Source organism: Hyperolius riggenbachi, chromosome 7 (assembly GCF_040937935.1).
Source record: "Hyperolius riggenbachi isolate aHypRig1 chromosome 7, aHypRig1.pri, whole genome shotgun sequence".
In the NCBI taxonomy this organism is placed as follows: domain Eukaryota; kingdom Metazoa; phylum Chordata; class Amphibia; order Anura; family Hyperoliidae; genus Hyperolius; species Hyperolius riggenbachi.
In genome coordinates, this window is record NC_090652.1 from 267,703,744 (window position 1) to 267,722,381 (window position 18,638).

The 18,638-nt window shown below is 44.1% G+C and overlaps 1 protein-coding gene across 2 annotated transcripts in view; it reads left to right on the forward strand.

The window, feature by feature from the left end:
* Nucleotides 1–18,638, forward strand: part of PSMD14 (proteasome 26S subunit, non-ATPase 14) — a 171,539-nt gene that overhangs the window by 49,614 nt on the left and 103,287 nt on the right. Inside the window, exon 1 of one of the 2 annotated variants that reach the window (XM_068245664.1) lies at nt 5,030–5,114. The exons of the other annotated variant lie outside the window; for it this stretch is intronic. The gene's annotated coding sequence lies outside the window, so the exon portion shown is untranslated. Of the gene's footprint in view, nt 1–5,029; nt 5,115–18,638 lie in introns of those variants that run through there. 2 annotated transcript variants of the gene reach the window in all.

Genomic DNA, 18,638 nt, shown 5'->3' on the forward strand with positions numbered 1-18,638 from the left:
TGTAATGAAAAAAGTGCTTCATTTTTACAATAATTATGTATAAATGATTTAGTCAGTGTTTGCTCATTGTAAAATCTTTCCTCTCCCCGATTTACATTCTGACATTTATTACATGGTGACATTTTTACTGTTGGCAGGTTATGTAGCTGCTGCTAGCTGTTTGGTCGTTGGAGACAGCTGTAAACAGCTATTTCCTGTCTGTGAACCTTGTTACATTGTAACAAGCTGCCAAAAGTACCGCGGTCCCAGAGCTTCTTGTGGGAGGGGTTTCACCACAATATCAGTTATGCAGCGCCCCCTGATGGTCTGTTTGTGAAAAGCAATAGTGTAAAAGGGGGTATCAGCTACTGATTGGGATACATTTAAATTCTTGGTTGGAGTTTCTCTTTACAGCACTTAGGCCTAGTGCACACCAAAAACCGCTAGCAGATCCGCAAAATGCTAGCAGATTTTAAAAAGCTTTTTCTTATTTTTCTGCAGCGTTTCAGCTAGCGTTTTGCGGTTTTGTGTAGCGGTTTTGGTATAGTAGATTTCATGTATTGTTACAGTAAAGCTGTTACTGAACAGCTACTGTAACAAAAAACGCCTGGCAAACAGCTCTGAAGTGCCGTTTTTCAGAGCGGTTTGCGGTTTTCCTATACTTAACATTGAGGCAGAAACGCATCCGCAATCCAAAATCTGCAGCAGCCTGGGAGTATGCGTTTCTGCAAAACGCCTCCCGCTCTGGTGTGCACCAGCCCATTGAAATACATTACCCTAGCGGATCCGCACCCGCAAGCAGATCGCAAACCGCAGCGGAAACGCTCCGGTGTGCACTAGGCCTTAGGCCTGTCCCCACTCAGGCTAAAAAATTGCTCTCTGTAGAAGGAAAGAAAGGGTGTTCACACATCCACCAGGTGGATAACAATAAGTGCAATGGGAACAGAGGCGCCAGCAGAGTAAAAATTGATCATAGGTTAAAACGGATAAAAGTTAGGGGGCAAGGGTCGACTTACCTCCCCAAAACCAAACACAACCACTATATATGGTTTAACCAAGATTTAATTCGTACTCCAGAACTGCAACGCGTTTCGCGGGTCTCTAGCCCGATTCCTCAGCAAATGTCAGAGGCGCTGTACTTGGCTACACAACTTCTGAGTTACTCCTTTCTGTATTATTGCCTGAGGAAGCGGGCTAGAGACCCGCGAAACGCGTTGCATTTGTTCTGGAGTACGAATTAAATCTTGGTTAAACCATATATAGTGGTTGTGTTTGGTTTTGGGGAGGTAAGTCCACCCTTGCCTCCCAACTTTTATCTGTTTTTACCTATGATTTTTACTCTGCTGGCGCCTCTGTTTCCATTGCAGCAATAATCAATAATGTTTTCCTACTTTTTATATGGCATACGGTTATCATATTTGCATTTGTGCGTAAGTATTATAATTCATTTAGAATGATATAGGTTCCCAAAAGTACAGTTTTTTTTTTTTTTTTTTTTTTTTTGCTTTGTGAGCTGACTTTGCATTTTATTAATAAGGTTTTATTCATTATGTAGTGAAGGCAGACATTCTTTGACACTCTGTCTGTGTCAAGCTGCTTCCGCACAGTCAGAGGATGTGTCACATTCCTCACTTGATACATTTAAGTAAACTCAAGATAACATAATCTACTACTTCGGATGCGTCCACATTTCACTACACCAAACTTTCAAGCTCTGTGTGTAACCCTTCGAATGCTGGTCTAGTAAAAAAAAATGCTGGTTGCATATAATATGCTGTAAATTATGTTTTAGAGCAAAGGTGAAATGCTGGGTTATATTCCGCTTTAAATGCAACATAACTCAATACATTTAATACCAATGAGAATGGTTTGTGTTTTTTGTCACTATAGTAGTAATCTCCTTTTTGCTATGGTGTTTTTGGGGAGGGGTTGATTTGACTTGAGCAAATTTGTGCAGTGTTCAGTGTTTTTTCTTTTGGATTTTAAATCGTTGGCTATGATTGGATGGTTTTCTCTAATGACAACTGCTAATGTGAGCCTCCTTGTGTCTATCGTACCAGGTGGTGTTAAGAGGTCTCCATCCACTGCTGTATGCTTCAGGTGTTAATGTTCTACTAGTACTAGAAACTGTTCCTCAGATTCATAGTTGTCAACTTATCACGTTGTATGAAAGATCAGTAGAGCAGCACGCTGGCGTAATAGATGGCACTCCCCAGTTCGAACCCCAGCCAGGGCACTATCTGCATGGAGATTGTATGTTTTCCCCATGTCTGCATGGGTTTCCTCTGGGCATTCTGGGTTCCCTCCCATCCCAAAAACATCATACAGATAAGTTAATTGGCTTCCCCCTAAAATTGGCCCTAAACTACGATAGATACAGTACACAATACATACATATATAGACATATGACTATGGTAAGGATTAGATGGTGAGTCCTTCTATATAAACATGCAGGCTGCCCCCACCTTTTTACACATTTTTCTGTTAGTTGGCCTTGGCAACTGCCATTCACGAATTGCTTTTGCAAATAAAGAAAACCCTAAGAATCTCTCCTAAGGAAATGGGCTGGTCCAAACCTGTCTGATTTCTACTACCTAATGTAAGTGAGAACAACATAGGAGAAAAGTAATTTAAAGTGGATCCGAGGTGAACTTTTACTCATTGCATAATTGTGTTCCTTTCCTAATGTTTATAGGGAATTCCTCAAGCCAAATACTTTTTTGTTTTTGTTTTAATACTCTAATTCCCTATAAACTAAACAAGCCACGCCCACAGGTTTTCAGAGAGCCAAGGCACTTTCAGACAGTAGCAAGGGCTCATGGGAGCTCAGTCTGGGCAGGAGGAGGGGGAGGTATTACTAGTCAGAGATTTCAGAGGCAGAGGGGAGGAGGAGGGGGGATTAGGTTTTTTTTTGCTCAAGATGCAGATAAGCCTGCCTGTGTGTAATGTTTACAAACAACATGGCTGCTGTCATTGTATCACAGGAAGAAATAATCATATTCTATTAAAGCTGTTTTCAGCTAGATTTGCTGAGTAAACTATCTAAACTTTAGATAAGTTATATAGACAAGTTACTTCTTAGTTAATTTTTCATCTCGGATCGGCTTTAATAGCACATTTTACTCTGAGAGTAGTGTACTTTTTTTATTTGTATTTTCATGTATTTAAAATTTTACAATTTTTCAGGATAGTGTTCCTTTAAGCGACAAGACAATATATACTCTGTACAGCGGTGCGTAAGATGTGGGCACTATACAATTACATAATAGTTCACATAACCTGGCATTGGTCAGTCCACCTTGGCGGTGTGCGACTGCTCTTCCTTTTGTCATTTGGGCTGTTCCATTTTTAGGGAGCCGGATTGTGTTAGCAGTGTCATGCTCTTTGATTTGGAGCCATAGTAAACTCGCATGGCAGTAGCCAGTAGAATTCCTAAACCAAGTTGCCAATTATCTATCATGCTCTCCCATCTGTGAGTGTATTTTATCAGATGGGATAGTTGGGATACTTCCAGGATAGGGCATCATGGATGGCACTCCAACCCATGTCACTTGGAAAGTGAATACCAGAGCCTGGGTCCTGTCATTAATCTCACAAAAAAATGGAATAAATAAATCCAAGTTGTTTTCTACAGCTTTTGAGAGCCCAGTCATAATATATATGTAGACCTGTAAGACCTGTCAGTTGCACAAGAACGCTTTCTCATCTGCTTTTGACTGAGCAGAGATATCACTTGTCACATTTGTGAAGCTTGTGTTTTGATTAATAAGCAAGCAAATTGTTCTGAGAATGCATCTATTCACCAAAGAGCTTTGCAATGCTGCGGTTCTACAGAGGGACGAATAAAAAACTCCAAATGAAAATGTATCCATGAAACTCACGCAAGCATTTCTCAGTAAAGTGCGCCTGTCACAGCCCTATGGAGAGCTACTTTGGCTGTAAGATGCCCGCCTACCACTTGATAGGCCTGTGAGCTTGTGCTCTGGCCCATCCAACGGGGAAGGAAAAGGTAAACCGATCAGAAACTGCTGTTGGTGGTCATCTGAATCTTTCCTCTGAAACTCTAATAATTGTAATCTTTCTGTGATGGCAGTTTGTCCTGTTATTTAAAGAATTTTAACCAAGCATTGAGTCAGTAGCTGATAACCCCTTTCCCACAAGAAATCTTTACCTATTCATCGGGGGGGGGGGGGGGGGGGGGGTCTGTATCGCTGATATTGTCCCACGGTGTGTTATGAGCATAATTCTGACAGTTTGCTGTCTGAAATAACTTGTGGGAAATAACTGATTTTTTTCCCAACTGCAAGCCAGCAATATCTCCATCTATGCTTAAAGGGAAGGTTCAGGGAGGGTGGGGAAAAAATAAAAATCAATTTCCACTTACCTGGGGCTTCCTCCAGCCCGTGGCAGGCAGGAGGTGCCCTCGCCGCCGCTCCGCAGGCTCCCGGTGGTCTCACCGGTGGCCGACCTGGCCAGGCCGGCTGCCAGGTCAGGCTCTTCTGCGCTCCAAGTCCTTGTACTTCTGCGTCCCACGCCGGCGCTCTGACGTCATCGGACGTCTGCCGGGCTGTACTGCGCATGCGCAGTAGTTCTGCGCATGCGCAGTACAGCCCGGCGGAGGTCCGATGACGTCAGAGCGCCGGCCTGGCCTGGCCAGGTCGGGTCGGCCACCGGAGACCACCGGGAGCCTGCGGAGCGGCAGCGAGGGCACCTCCTGCCTGCCACGGGCTGGAGGAAGCCCCAGGTAAGTGGAAATTGATTTTTATTTTTTCCCCACCCTCCCTGAACCTTCCCTTTAAAGGGGTTCTTTCGCGAAAAAAGTAGGCAGTTAAAAAATGTGACAGATGACAGGTTTTGGGCCAGTCCATCTTTTTAAGGGGGATTCTCAGGGCTTTCTTTGTTTTCAACAGCATTTCCTGAACAACAGTTGCAAAATCTAACTGACATAATAGTGTGCAAGTGATTAGGGAGGCTGGTATCTTGCTATTTTGGCAGTTAAACTGCTGTTCAGGAAATGCTGTTGAAAAGCACCCTTTACTGTTTAAACTTCCCCCGACAGGAAGTAAAGTGAAGCTGGAGCCCAGAGCGGAGAAGAGACAGCAGAGACCAGGGGGTCTCGCACCAACTGGATCAAGTAATGTATGCAGGGGGGGGGGGGGGGGGGGTTCAGCTCCAGCTCCACAGATTGTGAATCGGTTTCATAGTAAAATTGATTCAAAATCTGTTTGCTGTGTTGGTAGCCAATAGATCCCTCTTTGATCAGATTCGATCACAGAGGGATCTTTCTGCTGGTCGATCTGGTGGCAATCTACCAGTGTATGGCAGCCTTAAGAGCCCAGAATCTCACTGACTGTTTTTACACACACTACTGTAATTACTAGAAAACAAGTAACAGTTGCAAACCAATATCCTTAGGCCGGTTTTGCATCTGGCCTGTGTTTGCAGTGTGGTGGCCCACCCCAGTTGCAACGCACAAAATGTCAATCATATAACCCTGCAGCAGAGTGCCCAGACAGGGTCATATGCATAGTGCACCCCCCACCCCCTGCACTCCCCTTGCCGCTTTTTGACAGGAAGTACCTCACTGGGATTCCCAGGTTACCTCGTCTTATTCACATCCTGCACATGCGCACCGCCAACATGTTCCTGTGTGTCCGACAGTAATGTGCTGCTGAGTTCGGAGCTGCTCAGCGGTGGATCGAGTACTTCTGGTGCTACGTGACACCGTAATTGTGCTAGGCACCATTGCGTTGCCCTGCGGTAAATCAGGATAACGCAACGCAGGTTTGCAAGACAAGTGTAAAAAGCTGTCTGAATCTCCAGTTAACCTGGCTGTGTCAATTTGTGTTTACTTTATCAGACCAAACCTTCAAGGGTATGTAAACCTTTGATCAAGGCCATTTAGGTGCTTCCACTTGTCACTATGCAGTGGGGGGAAAAGGGTTATGGGTAATAAGTACACTTTAATGACAGAGAACATTTTTGTCTATGATCAGTCGTTTAAAAAAACCCCGCAATATCTTACAAGTTCTGCCATTGTATGTAAACTTATGAGAACGACAGTTTACGTTCACTTTAGTGGCTTGATATGGCACAGGAGACCAGGGTTCATATCCTCCCTCTTCATATTTAGTAAGCAAGTACCTATTCAGTAAGGAGTGCTTGGGCAAGACTCCCTAACACTGCTACTGCCTATTGAGTTTGTCCTAGTACCTTCAAGCGCTTTGGGTCAGATAGGAGGAAAGAGCTATTCAAGGTCCCTTAGGCCCGGTTCACACTTGAGTTTAAAAACTGTCCGTTCCCGGATCGGAAGGAAACAGATCGTAACGGATCCAATGTTAACCTATGAATCCGTTCACATTCATCCGTTCGGATCCATTCGCCGTGATCCACTGCATGTTTGCTGTTGGACCAATTTTTTAGGATCGCTGAGCCCAGCGGAACGGAAACAGACGCTGAAGCCCTGCATCGGGCGCAGTGAGAAAATGCACCATTCTAAGGGGGCAAAACTCACTTGGGTGTGGGGGCCCGGGGAGGGGGGGGTAGAGATGGGGAAACGGGCCGGAAGCAGCGGAAAGGCAAATGGATCCGATCAACTGGTAATCTGTTTGCCATCGAACGAAAGTGTAAACCGGACCTTACAGCACTGTGAAGACCCATTTTTACGCACGCCAGATGTTAGCAGTATAGAAACACAAAGGTTACTAATCGTAGGACTGTGAGGCCGGATTACCAGAAATCCCTTCCAACTATTATTAGTAATAGGCTCATCAATGGTTAGAACTAAATAGAGGCCTCACGATTGGGTAGTGATGCAATATTCTGTCATTGAGTGGCAAGTATGTCAAGTACATCAGAGTGGCTGCCTCACCTCCTCCATCTGTGCCTACAAACTGGCTGCTACATCTCTGAGCATATCTGCTACACTGTTAATAGATAGCATATTTTAAATGGGAGCTAATGTTGTAATTTGTAAACATTATACACTTAGGACGAAAACATTAACTCTTCTTAAAGTGATCCTGTAGTAAATAAACATTACAAGGTGGCTAATTTCCCCTGCCGTTGTTGCGGCTTCAGACTTCGCCACCACTTTCTGGCGGTATTTGACAGACCACCTTCCCTTCCAATCCAACCAATCACAAGGTGCAAGTGTGGTCACGTGGGAGGCAAATGCATATGGTGTTCAGAAACCCTTACGTTCCGAAATTGGCTTATGGGAGTTGGCAGCTGTGACAGCAGCAGGGGACATCAGCGTTGGTAAATGCCATCATATATGTGTAAAGTTAAATGAAGAGAATGTTTGTACTTTTTCTTGTCTGTTGTTCCTCATATTTTTTCTGCAGAAGCTGTTTAAAGAATAAATATGGTTGCTCTTCCTGTGTTAGGATAACGGGAGTTAGTATGATTTCTTTATTAAGTAATGGCCAGTAGAGCTACAAATGGACATCAGCCATCCGGATGCTTTGATGCCAGTGGGGTATATGCACCTAATGGCCTCACACTGTGGGAGCCTTGTTGCATTGTGGAAAATAACAGCTGTTTCCAACTGCCAAAAAAGCAAGCAGCATCTCTTTCCATTGACATCACCTGCCAGCAGTAAAAATGTCACCATGTGATAAATGTCAGAAAGTAAATCAGGTAGAGGAACGATTTTACAATGGGCAACCACTGACTAAGTCATTTATACTGTACATAATTATTGTAAAAATGAAGCGCTTTTTTATTACATTAGTTTCACTGGAGTTCCTCTTTAAGGAACCCATACAGTACAGACCAAAAGTTTGTAAACCCCTTCTCATTCAAAGAGTTTTCTTTATTTTCATGACTATGAACATTGTAGATTCACACTGAAGGCATCCAAACTATGACTTAACACGTGGAAGTATAGTATATAACCAAAAAAGTGTGAAACAACTGAAAATATGTCATATTCTAGGTTGTTCAAAGTAGCCACTTATTGCTTTTGATCACTGCTTTGCACACTCTTGGCATTCTCTTGATGAGCTTCAAGAGGTAGTCACCTGAAATGGTCTTCCAACAGTCTTGAAGAAGTTCCCAGAGATGGTTAGCACTTGTTGGGCCTTTTGCCTTCACTCTGTGGTCCAGCTCACCCCAAACCGTCTTGGTTGGGACTGTGGAGGCCAGGTCATCTGGCACAGCACCCCATCACTCTCCTTCCTGCTCAAATAGCCCTTACACAGCCTGTAGGTGTGTTTGGGGTTATTGTCCTGTTGAAAAATAAATGATGGTCCAACTAAACGCAAACCGGATGGAATAGCATGCCGCTGCAAGATGCTGTGGTAGCCATGCTGGTTCAGTATGCCTTCAATTTTTAATAAATCCCCCAACAGTGTCACCAGCAAAGCACCCCCACACCATCACACCTCCTCCTCCACGGTGGGAACCAGGCATGTAGAGACCATCCGTTCACCTTTTCTGCATCGCACAAAGACACAGTGGTTGGAACCAAAAATCTCAATTTTGGATTCCTCAGACCAAAGCAGAGTTTTCCACTGGTCTAATGTCCATTCCTGGTGTTCTTTAGCCCAAACAAGTCTCTTCTGCTTGTTGCCTGTCCTTAGCAGTGGTTTCCTAGCAGATATTCTACCATGAATGCCTGATTCACACAGTCTCCTCATAACAGTTGTCCTAGAGATGTCTGCTGCTAGAACTCTGTGTGGCATTGACCTGGTCTCTAATCTGAGCTGCTGTCAAACTTTGATTTCTGAGGCTGGTGACTCGGATAAACTTATCCTCCGCAGCAGAGGTGACTCTTGGTCTTCCTTTCCTGGGGTGGTCCGCATGTGAGCCAGTTTCTTTGTAGCGTTTGATGGTTTTTGAGACTGTACTTGGGGACACTTTCAAAGTTTTCCCAATTTTTCGGACTGACTGACCTTCATTTCTGAAAGTAATGAAGGTCACTTGTTTTTCTTAGCTGTTTTTTTCTTGCTATAATACAAATTCTAACAGTCTATTCAGTAGGACAATCAGCTGTGTATCCACCTGACTTCTCCCCAACGCAACTGATGGTCCCAACCCCATTTATAAGGCAAGAAATCCCACTTATTAAACCTGACAGGGCACACCTGTGAAGTGAAAACCATTTCTGGTGACTACCTCTTGACGTTCATCAAGAGAATGAGGCTGTGTGTCCAAACATTTGGTCTGTACTGTACATCAAGTGATGTATGGGCAGATTGACCAAGAGACAGATCAGATTTGATCAGAGAGAGATCTGTTGGCTGCCAGTACACTGCAGCCGATTCCTGATTGATTTCAGCACCTCCGCTGCTGTTTCTTCAAATGTTAAAAATCATACCGAAGAATGTTCTGCAACCACACCTGCACAGACTCGTCTCCCTGGGATCCAGCGCTGCTATTCTCCATCCTCTCCTTCAGGTGGCGATCTAACCCTATGGTGAGATTGCTGTCTGTAGTGATATGACAAATGGCGATCTCACCCGAGAGATTGGAAGCCTCCGAGGGCTGGAAGAAGATGAGCTGCAAGCGACCAGATCCATGGGAGGTGCGTTACTACTGCCTCTGCGCGTACGTTGCTTTCTTATAGCTCCCGGTGGCTACCCTTTTGCCAGGGTTAGGATTATTGCTCTCAGCTTCTTTTATATCACACCGAGCCAATGGGTTACCGCCAGGGAGGTTAAAATCTCATGTTACAGCTGCTGCTAGTGTCCAGTTGCTCCTTCTCCTGCATTTACGCCCCACATGACGTCACGCATGTGGGGCTTGAACGGGGGAAAAGGAGCCGCTGGACACTCGCAGTTGCTGGAACAGGTGAGATTTTAATCCATGGTCGTCACCGATTTTCATCCGTCTTGAGAAAACTATTTAATCGGATGGTCAGTTGGGGTGCAAAATCGCTAGATGTATGGTCATTTTTAACGTTTGTAAGGTAGGTTGTAGGACTCGAAATACTTGGGCAACTAATGATTATAGTCATTATAGCCTTGTAAGCTATTGTCCTATGTATACCATATTTGTTGAGAGTGCTTGAGTCATAATCTACTGCCCCTGCCCAGAGTCATTGGCCCATATGCAATTCACTTTATCACCTAGGAGATATTTTATCTTCTATTGAAAATAACTTTTCAACACTTTGCAACTGAAAAAGTACCAAAAGGCAAGCGAGGAAGAACTATAAAAATTATTTTGAGTATTTTCTTACTTGCTGGTGGTTTTGAAAGACATTTCATTGACAATTTTGAAAATATCACCTAGGAGAAAACTCAGGAGAAAAAGTTAATTGCATATTGGCCTTTGTCTTCATAAAATGTTACCGTAATTGTGCAGTATGTTTTTGGGATGGGGAGGAGATCCGAGTATCCAGAGGGAAACCCATGCAAGCACGAGGAGGACACGCCTATCATACATGGTGTTCAGGCTGGGAATTACTGTGGGACTGTACACCTGCAAAGCAGAGTGCTGTCCACTGTAGCATCATGTTGAACCTCTTAAACCTCTTGCATTGACTTTGCTGCTTGTATACTGCAGTAGGGTTAGATTGAGTATATCAGTATATTACAAATATATTTTACACTATCTGCAAAAATGGACGGGGTTGTGCAGCAATGGGGTATAGGAGATTTTCTAAGAGCCTGGAGTTCCTCGGGCATATCATTTTATTTTTTTTATTATTATTTCATTGTAATTCAGGAAGAAGTTTGAAGAGAATCTGAATTTAAACTGTATATGACACCCTACCTTCTCTGTACACTTCTGATATTCCAAGGGGACTGCCTGCTGTGCTGTACTTGCCCTCTATGCTCAAAGTGCTTTTCACATTCTATAACAACTGTGAAACCTAACTTAGGATTTAGATATTTGCGAATGTCCTCAGATTCCAAGTGGCTACACTCAGGCCCAGAGATTGGTCACTTGCACACTGAGAGGCGGGGCCAGTCTGTATTAAAATTAGGAAGGACCTATCAGAGGCTCCTGTTGTTTCTGTGGAGAAGGAATGGTGAGTATTGGACACAACTGTCATGGTGTCAGCTGTACACTGGGGAGAACACCTATATGTTTCATTATTGTTAAGCGGTTTTATTCTTCTGATTCGCTCTATTGTTGGTTCAGTTTAATGTAGCTCTAATGTGAGACTCTTATACTCCCTAGTTAATACGTATTAATGTATGTCATTACTGTAAATCCTGCGCATTTTTCAAACTAGGCCATCTGACCTTCAACTACGGTTTCTGAGCCCTGTTTCTCAATAGGAATATATAGGCAGTAAAACAATTAGACCAGCCATTGCCTTTAAAATGAAAATAGCGTATCTGTGCTCAAGGTAACCCCCCCCCCCCCTTCCCCAGTGATGCCAGACTTATATTGCGGTCTTGTTCTGAGAACCATTAATTGGTGTTAGAAGCTTGCGCAGGCGTTCCGACGAGAAGACGATGGGATGCACTTGTCCTCGTTATCCTGTGACCACAGACCATCGACTCACCAGAGAGACACTCATGACATCATTAAGGTCATTAAGTAGAGTTTTTAAAAATGCCATTTTTTTTTTTCCCTGTGATTTTTTTTTTTCCTCCTATTGTTTGTGACTGCAAAATCAGATGCTTCAAATGAAAATGGTCATTAAGTCCTCGTTAACAGCATATGGAATTGACCGTGTATTGCCAGGGACATAGAATAAAAAAAAAAAAATCTCTTGGCTTTTAAAAATTCAGGTGACATTTGAGAGTTGTGAATTAATAGGTGTGGGGTTAAATGTGAAATTCTTTAACCAGTTTGCACACAGATAGTTTTGTTATCCAGGTTGCTAATAGGTTGATGAAACTCTGTGCCAGTACTTCTTGTTTTGCAGGTTATTTTTTGCACTGAGGTTTATATTTATGATCTGGATAACAAATTATATATACAGTATATACTGTAGCTATAATGCATTTAAATCAAATACACTCACATTGAACAATAATTAGTTTTTTGATGCAACAGAAAGTCACAAAAAATGTTTTTCCCTGTAAGGCTACTTTCACAATGACAAATTGGGCTATTCATTTTTTCTCCTAACTTTTTTCCGAGGTGAAATTTCCACACCTTAGTAATAAAATTGCTTTAAAGCCACCAGCAAGCAAGAAAATACTCAGATTAATTTTGCTAGTACTTTTTTTCACCTACCTTTTTAGTACTTTTTCAATTGCAGAGCGCTGAAAAAGGCATTTTATTGATAAGGTGTGAAGATATCAACAAGTAGAAAACTATCCCTTATTCAGATCGCTTTTTCTCCTATGTAATATCTCCTTGGAGAAAACCTAGGAGAAAAAGTTACTTGAAGAAGGGCCGTTAATTCAGTCAAAAGAATGGCATTGCAAATGCAATATGATTTGTGTTGTAATGGGATAGATCGGCATGTTAGCAGAGTGGTGTGGCAAAATCCATCGGAATAACTTGAGGTTTGCTGTACTGCATATTCAGGTTTAAAACTGCAATTGGCTCTATTCACAAAGCCGCATTTGGTAATGCTGAAAACAGCTGATTTTACCGATCACCTTCCCAAATTACAATTCACTGAACCTAAAACCGCACTGAAAGTTAGAGTTCGCGACTAGTGAGGTAAATTACTGACTAATTGCCTCAGGAAATGTCAAGAAATTGCAATTCACAAAGTTTTACACATTCGGTAAATCGAGCAAAAGTGTTCAATATTTTTCGCCAGCTCATAGCAGCCGGTAACTTGACAGCCTTTTAGGAGAGCCAGGCAGTCAATAGGGGCCTGCTTCTCAGCTGATTTGATGTGACAGGGATTCTGGCGGGTCTTTCACTGTATTAGAGCAGAGGAAGGTGACATTTTATGAGGCTTTCCTGCATCCCTTTGGATGTGTAAATCTGTATTCTGGAATACAGAAGAGCTACAGAAGAGTACTTTAATACCTTCAAATGGGGTCCTTCACACTTATGGGAACTTTATCTAATCATCATCCCCCCCCCCCCCCCCCCAATCCCGTTAGGAAATGGACTACATGCAGTAGTGCTGAACTACGTCCAGTGTCCCCGTTTTATTATGCGGTTTCTGACCAGTCGTCACGCACATCTGACCACCTTCAAAGGTCTGTGACTGACTGGGCTTGGTTGGCTTGCTTGTTGGAGAGGTTTCACTAGTAACTGCTGTAGTCAAATATCATTATGATATCTAGGCAGATAGCATTTTTTAAGTATCAAAGATAAAGGTCTCCATAATCTCTACACTTGAGGATCCCTTCAGTTATGCCCATGTCAAAATGTATTGTTTGGACTAAGCCACTCCATTTTTTCCCCCCGTTATTTTCTATAGTGATTGCTTTATTGATGCCGGGTGGAGGGTTCACATCCATCCATGGCAAATGTCTGCTCATAGGCCAAGTGCACTACCGGTTACAATTCCTTGGGCTTGATTCACTAACCGGCGCTAAGTATTAGCGCCGGAGTGAAAAGACACTTAGTGCCCCCGAAGTGGCGCACTGAAGAGCCGTTTCGGGGGCACCCGATGCGCCGGTTTCATCGCAATCGTTTACAGGGTAGCGGGTGCAACGTTATCGTCGCACCGTGCACTATTACCGGCTGCGTGCGCACTGAACTGGGCTGTGCACGATGTATGGCCGCAAACCACTTAACTCCTTGGTTTGCGCCCCCTAGGTCTTAAAGCACACTAACCAGCTTAGCGCTGGTTAGTGAATCAAGGCCCATATATTTTACCTGTGAGCCAGGTGACCTATACAAAGTATACAAAGGAAAGAAGCAAGCTACCTTATGTAATGGTTTCCACAATTATTATTATATTTTATTTATTTTTTTGAAAGTGAACTTTTTTTTTTTTTACTTGCCAAGACAAGAATATATTTTCAAATGTGAAACACTGATTTTAGAAATTTTACTAAAGCTGTGAAATAAGGGCTACATAGAGGTCACATTTCTATGTGATCCCACCAGTGCCAGGAAGAGAAATTCAAAATTATAGTCTTTACACTTTTGTGGAAAACTTTGGCAGTTGTGCTTTCCTATTGTGTAAATAAAGCGTATTTAAAAAGAGTCAGAAGAGTTGGAAACTATTTCAATTGACGCTCTGGTTCTCTGTTTCTACAACTGGATCATGAAACTGTCCGTGTGCTTTTTCTGATGATTGGACAGTTAGAGACAGAAATTGCCAGACTTCAAACTCTTCTTCTTGAAGATAAGTTTGAAAACAAGTTTGTGGCCACTTTAATAGAAGGCTGTACGAAATAGGATGTGAACACTGCCATGTATATTTTTTTTTTTAGCACTTTGAAAAACGAAAGTTTGTAAAGGGTTCCATGTTTCCTTTAAGGGCTAAGGCTAAGGGCGAAGGCTACATACACACTTGAGATAAAAGTCTTTGGAAAAGACCAGATCACAGACCAATTTTACCCCGTTCCATGTAGTATGAGAGCCATACTCTACACCAGGGGTCTCAAACTCACGGCCCGTGTGCCATTTGCGGCCCTCGAAACAATATTTTGTGGCCCTCGCCGGCAAAAGCTTCCTTATAGTTCGCTTCAGTGCTCCAAAGTAATCCACCGCATCCCCGCCACTAAACGAGGGCTGCAGAGCCCCTAAATCGCCCGGGGGGGCAATCCGCCGGCATTTCCTGGAAGGGGCAGAGCTTTCAGCTTTAGCTCTGCCCCTCCTGACGTCAATCGCCGCACGGATCGTCGCCTCTCCCCGCCCCTCTCTGTGAAGGAAGAGTGAGAGGGGCGGGCAGAGGTGGCGATGCGCCGCGATTGTGAAATTCCTTATGCGGCCCAGCCTCATCCTGACTTTGCCTCTTGCGGCCCCCAGGTAAATTGAGTTTAAGACCCATGCTCTACACAGTCTATTCTATTGAGCTGAACTCGCGTTCCCAGCCTGTCGGGTCCTGATGGCGAAACCGGAAGTGGCCGCCGGCGGGGACAGGAGGATCGGAGGGACACGGCGAGGGCACCGGACAGCTGCAGTGGGCCATTGGAAGCCCCAGGTGAGTAAAACTCATTTTTTTGGGGGGCTTAAGGCTCACTTTAAAGCAGTGTGCAGACAGATTTGCTGTTTAAACCATCTAAACTGTACATAAGATATATAGACAAGTTACTTGTTATAGTTAGTTTTTCATCTCGGATCCACTTTAAGTTCATATAAAATCTGGGGCTTTAACCTCCCTGACGATCAATTAAAAGCGCCAGGGGGCAGCGCAGCAGTTTTTTTTTTTAAATCATGTAGCTAGCCTAGCGCTAGCTACATGACAGCCTCTGAGCAGCGGCATCCCCCCACCCCTTCCGATCGCCTCCGGCGATCAGGCCCTTCAGGAAATCCCGTTCTGAACGGGATTTCCATTAGGGCTTCCCCGTCGCCATGGCGACGGGCACGATGACGTCACCGACGTCATGGACGTCGTGACATCAGAGGGAGTCCCGATCCACCCCTCAGCGCTGCCTGGCACTGATTGGCTAGGCTGCGCAGGGGTCCGGGGGGGGGGGGGGGAGACACCCTCTAACGCGGTGAATCGGTGGGGAGCTGTGGCGATCGAGTCATGCACGGCACGCAGCTAGCAAAGTGCTAGCTGCGTGCAACAAAAGAAAGAAAATTACGAAAATCGGCCCAACGGGCCTGAGCAATCCTCCTGCGTGGCAGCTTACCGCCAGGAAGGATAAAGAGAACCTGAGGTGGATTTATGAAATCTTAATAAGACACAGAGGCATGTCCTGTGCACAGTGACTGGCCTCTGTCGTTCTGGACCGGCCCCAGTCTCCCCCTCCCCCCCCCCCCCCCGTGCTTTGCTGCCCCCCCCCCCCCAAAAAAAAATACTGCAGGGCTAGCCTGCTATTTACCTGAGCTTGTCATTTGGCTACCCTTCCATAGTGTAGCTCCTCCCTGCCTCTGCTAGCTTCCTCCAATCGAAAGCTAAGCCATGACCCAGGAAGTATTTCCTGGGTCGCGGCTTAGCTTACGATTGGAGGAAGCTAGCAGAGGTGGGGAGCCATGCTATAGAATGGTAGCTAATTGACAAGCTTAGATGCATAGCAGGCTAGCAACAAACAGATTGTCGCTAGCCTGGCGGTATTTTTCAGGGGGGGGGGGGGGGCAGCGGAGCATGGGGAGGGGGTTGAGGTTGGGGCCGGTCCAGAAAGACACAGAGGCATTTCATTGTGCACAGGACATGCCTCTGTGTGTTAAGATTCCATAAATCCACCTCGGGTTCACTTTAAAGTGAACCTTAAGCCAGAAAAAAAAATGAGTTTTACTCACCTGGGGCTTCTACCAGCCCCCTGCAGCAGTCCTGTGCCCTCGCAGCCACTCACTCATCCTCTGGTTCCCTGCTGCCAGCTAGTTTCGTTTTTGCCGACAGGCCCGTCAGGACTGGCCATGCGTAGCTTTTTCCGCATTCCCGACTGTAATTAGCGCTATTGCGGGCCGCAACGCGTACAAAAATATGCGTTGCCGCATTACGCACGCATAGATATGCGACTACGCGTATTTTTGTACGCGTTGCGGCCCGCAATAGCTAATTACAGTCGGGAATGCAGAAAAAGCTACGCATGGCCAGTCCTGACGGGCCTGTCGGCAAAAACGAAACTAGCTGGTAGCGGGGGACCAGAAGATTAGTGAGTGGCTGCAAGGGCACAGGACTGCTGCAGGGGGCTGGTAGAAGCCCCATGTGAGTAAAACTCATTTTTTTTTCCTGGCTTAAGGTTCACTTTAAAGGCTTTTTTACAGCAACAGCAATGTGAGACAGACTAGCAGATAAAAATTCAAAACAAATAATAAAATATTTTCAGGGCCATAAAACAAAAATTCTGAAGGAAACACTGGATTCCTTTTAATATAACTTTGTCTTTTTTGTCTCATTAAAATATACCGACCTGGATCTCACTTATAATAACATCTTGAGCAGACTTCACAGTGTAAAATGAAAGCCATAACATATTTGAACCCCCTGTTCTCAGATTTTCTTAAAAATATGTACATAGCGCCACCAGCCCTAATTTATGTTACAGCCGCTGTTCCTACTTAATTTCTTATGACGATTTTACTGGTGACAGTTTAGGCCTGAACGGGTTAAATCAGCAGGAACGAATTCATTTCCACTTTAATGACCTAGCCTTGCTGGGCTTGGACAATGGGGAACACGCTTCTGACTTGTACTCCTATTGCCAATTAACACCTCCAGGAACAGGTTGCCTCAGCTCGAAAGTGAAGCAGACGCTCGAGCTGTAGTTTACATGCAGCTTATTTTTCGCACTAGTTGTTTAATGCTCACAAAATGTAAAGCATTAAAAGGTTGCTTTTGGGGTATAAACAGCCGAGGTGTATATCCTTGCTTTCCACATTTTATGTGTAGCTTGGTGCAGTGGTAACCTATATAGGAAATATGAGAGACAGATTAACATTAGACTCATACAAATACATTGCAGGTATGGATATCTTGCGGTTACACTGCTGATAAGGAACAATGGGCCGTAACAAAGGGAGACATTTGATTCCATGCAGATTGAGCAGTCCTAAAACAACCTTTAATTTTTTTCACCTTTTTTATTTTTTGTTTTGGTGTCAGTCAATTGTTAATTTGGAATTCCTCTTTGTAAGCAGTTTAGGTGTACACTGCCATTTTATGAATCGGTTTTATATGGCCAAATAAGTTTGCACTTGCAGGAATTTGACTTGGCAGTTGCTTAAAAAGAAACCGTAACCAGGAATTGAACTTTATCCCCATCAGTAGCTGATACCCCCTTTCCCATGAGAAATCTATTCCTTTTCACAAACTGATCATCAGGGGGTTCTGTATGGATGATATTGGAGTGAAACCCCTCCCACAGGTAACTGTGAGGACCATGGTACTCCTGGCAGTTTCCTGTGGTGAAATCCCTCCCACAGAACACTGTGAGGACCATGGTCCTGGCAGTTTTCTGTCTGTGAACCTTGTTGCATTGTGGGAAATTGCTGTCTACAGCTGTTTCCAACTGCCAAAAAAGCAAGCAGCAGCTACTTCCACTGACATCACCTGCCAGCAGTAAAAATGTCACCATGTGATAAGTGTCAGAATGTATATAAGGGAGAGGAAAGCTTTCACAATGGGCAAACACTGACCAAATCATTTATACATAATAATTGTAAAAATTAAGCACTTTTTTATTACATTATTTTCACTGGAGTTCCTCTTTAACTAACACAGACAGTGCAATACAAGGACAGACAGTACAGAAGCATGCTTGAACGGACATGTGGGTTCATGCAGGAAACCTCAGTAATATTGGCATGTGCAATATGCGCATGGAAATTTTACAGTTACTACCAGCAGCTGGTTACTGCAAGTTACACTTAGTGCGACTGCGGTATTTGAGTTATACGAGCGTTTCTAGTGTAATGATCTTACTAACGCATGTTACTGTAGCAATACCGCGGGTTGCGCTTATAGTTTAACTTGAGGTAACCTGCTGCCTCTAGTAACGGTAATATTCTCGTGAACTGCAATATTACTGCAGCTTCAGACCCCTTTTACACTTGCAGGTTAAACCTTTGTTGCATTACCCTATTGTACCGCAAGGGGCTGCAAAAGTAATAAAAGTGTATGGGGACTTTCAAACCCATTGCGGTCCATTGCAATGTGGCAGTAGTATCTGATTCAAGGACTGCGGCATGTTACCGCAAGCACCGCCCTTAATGCACA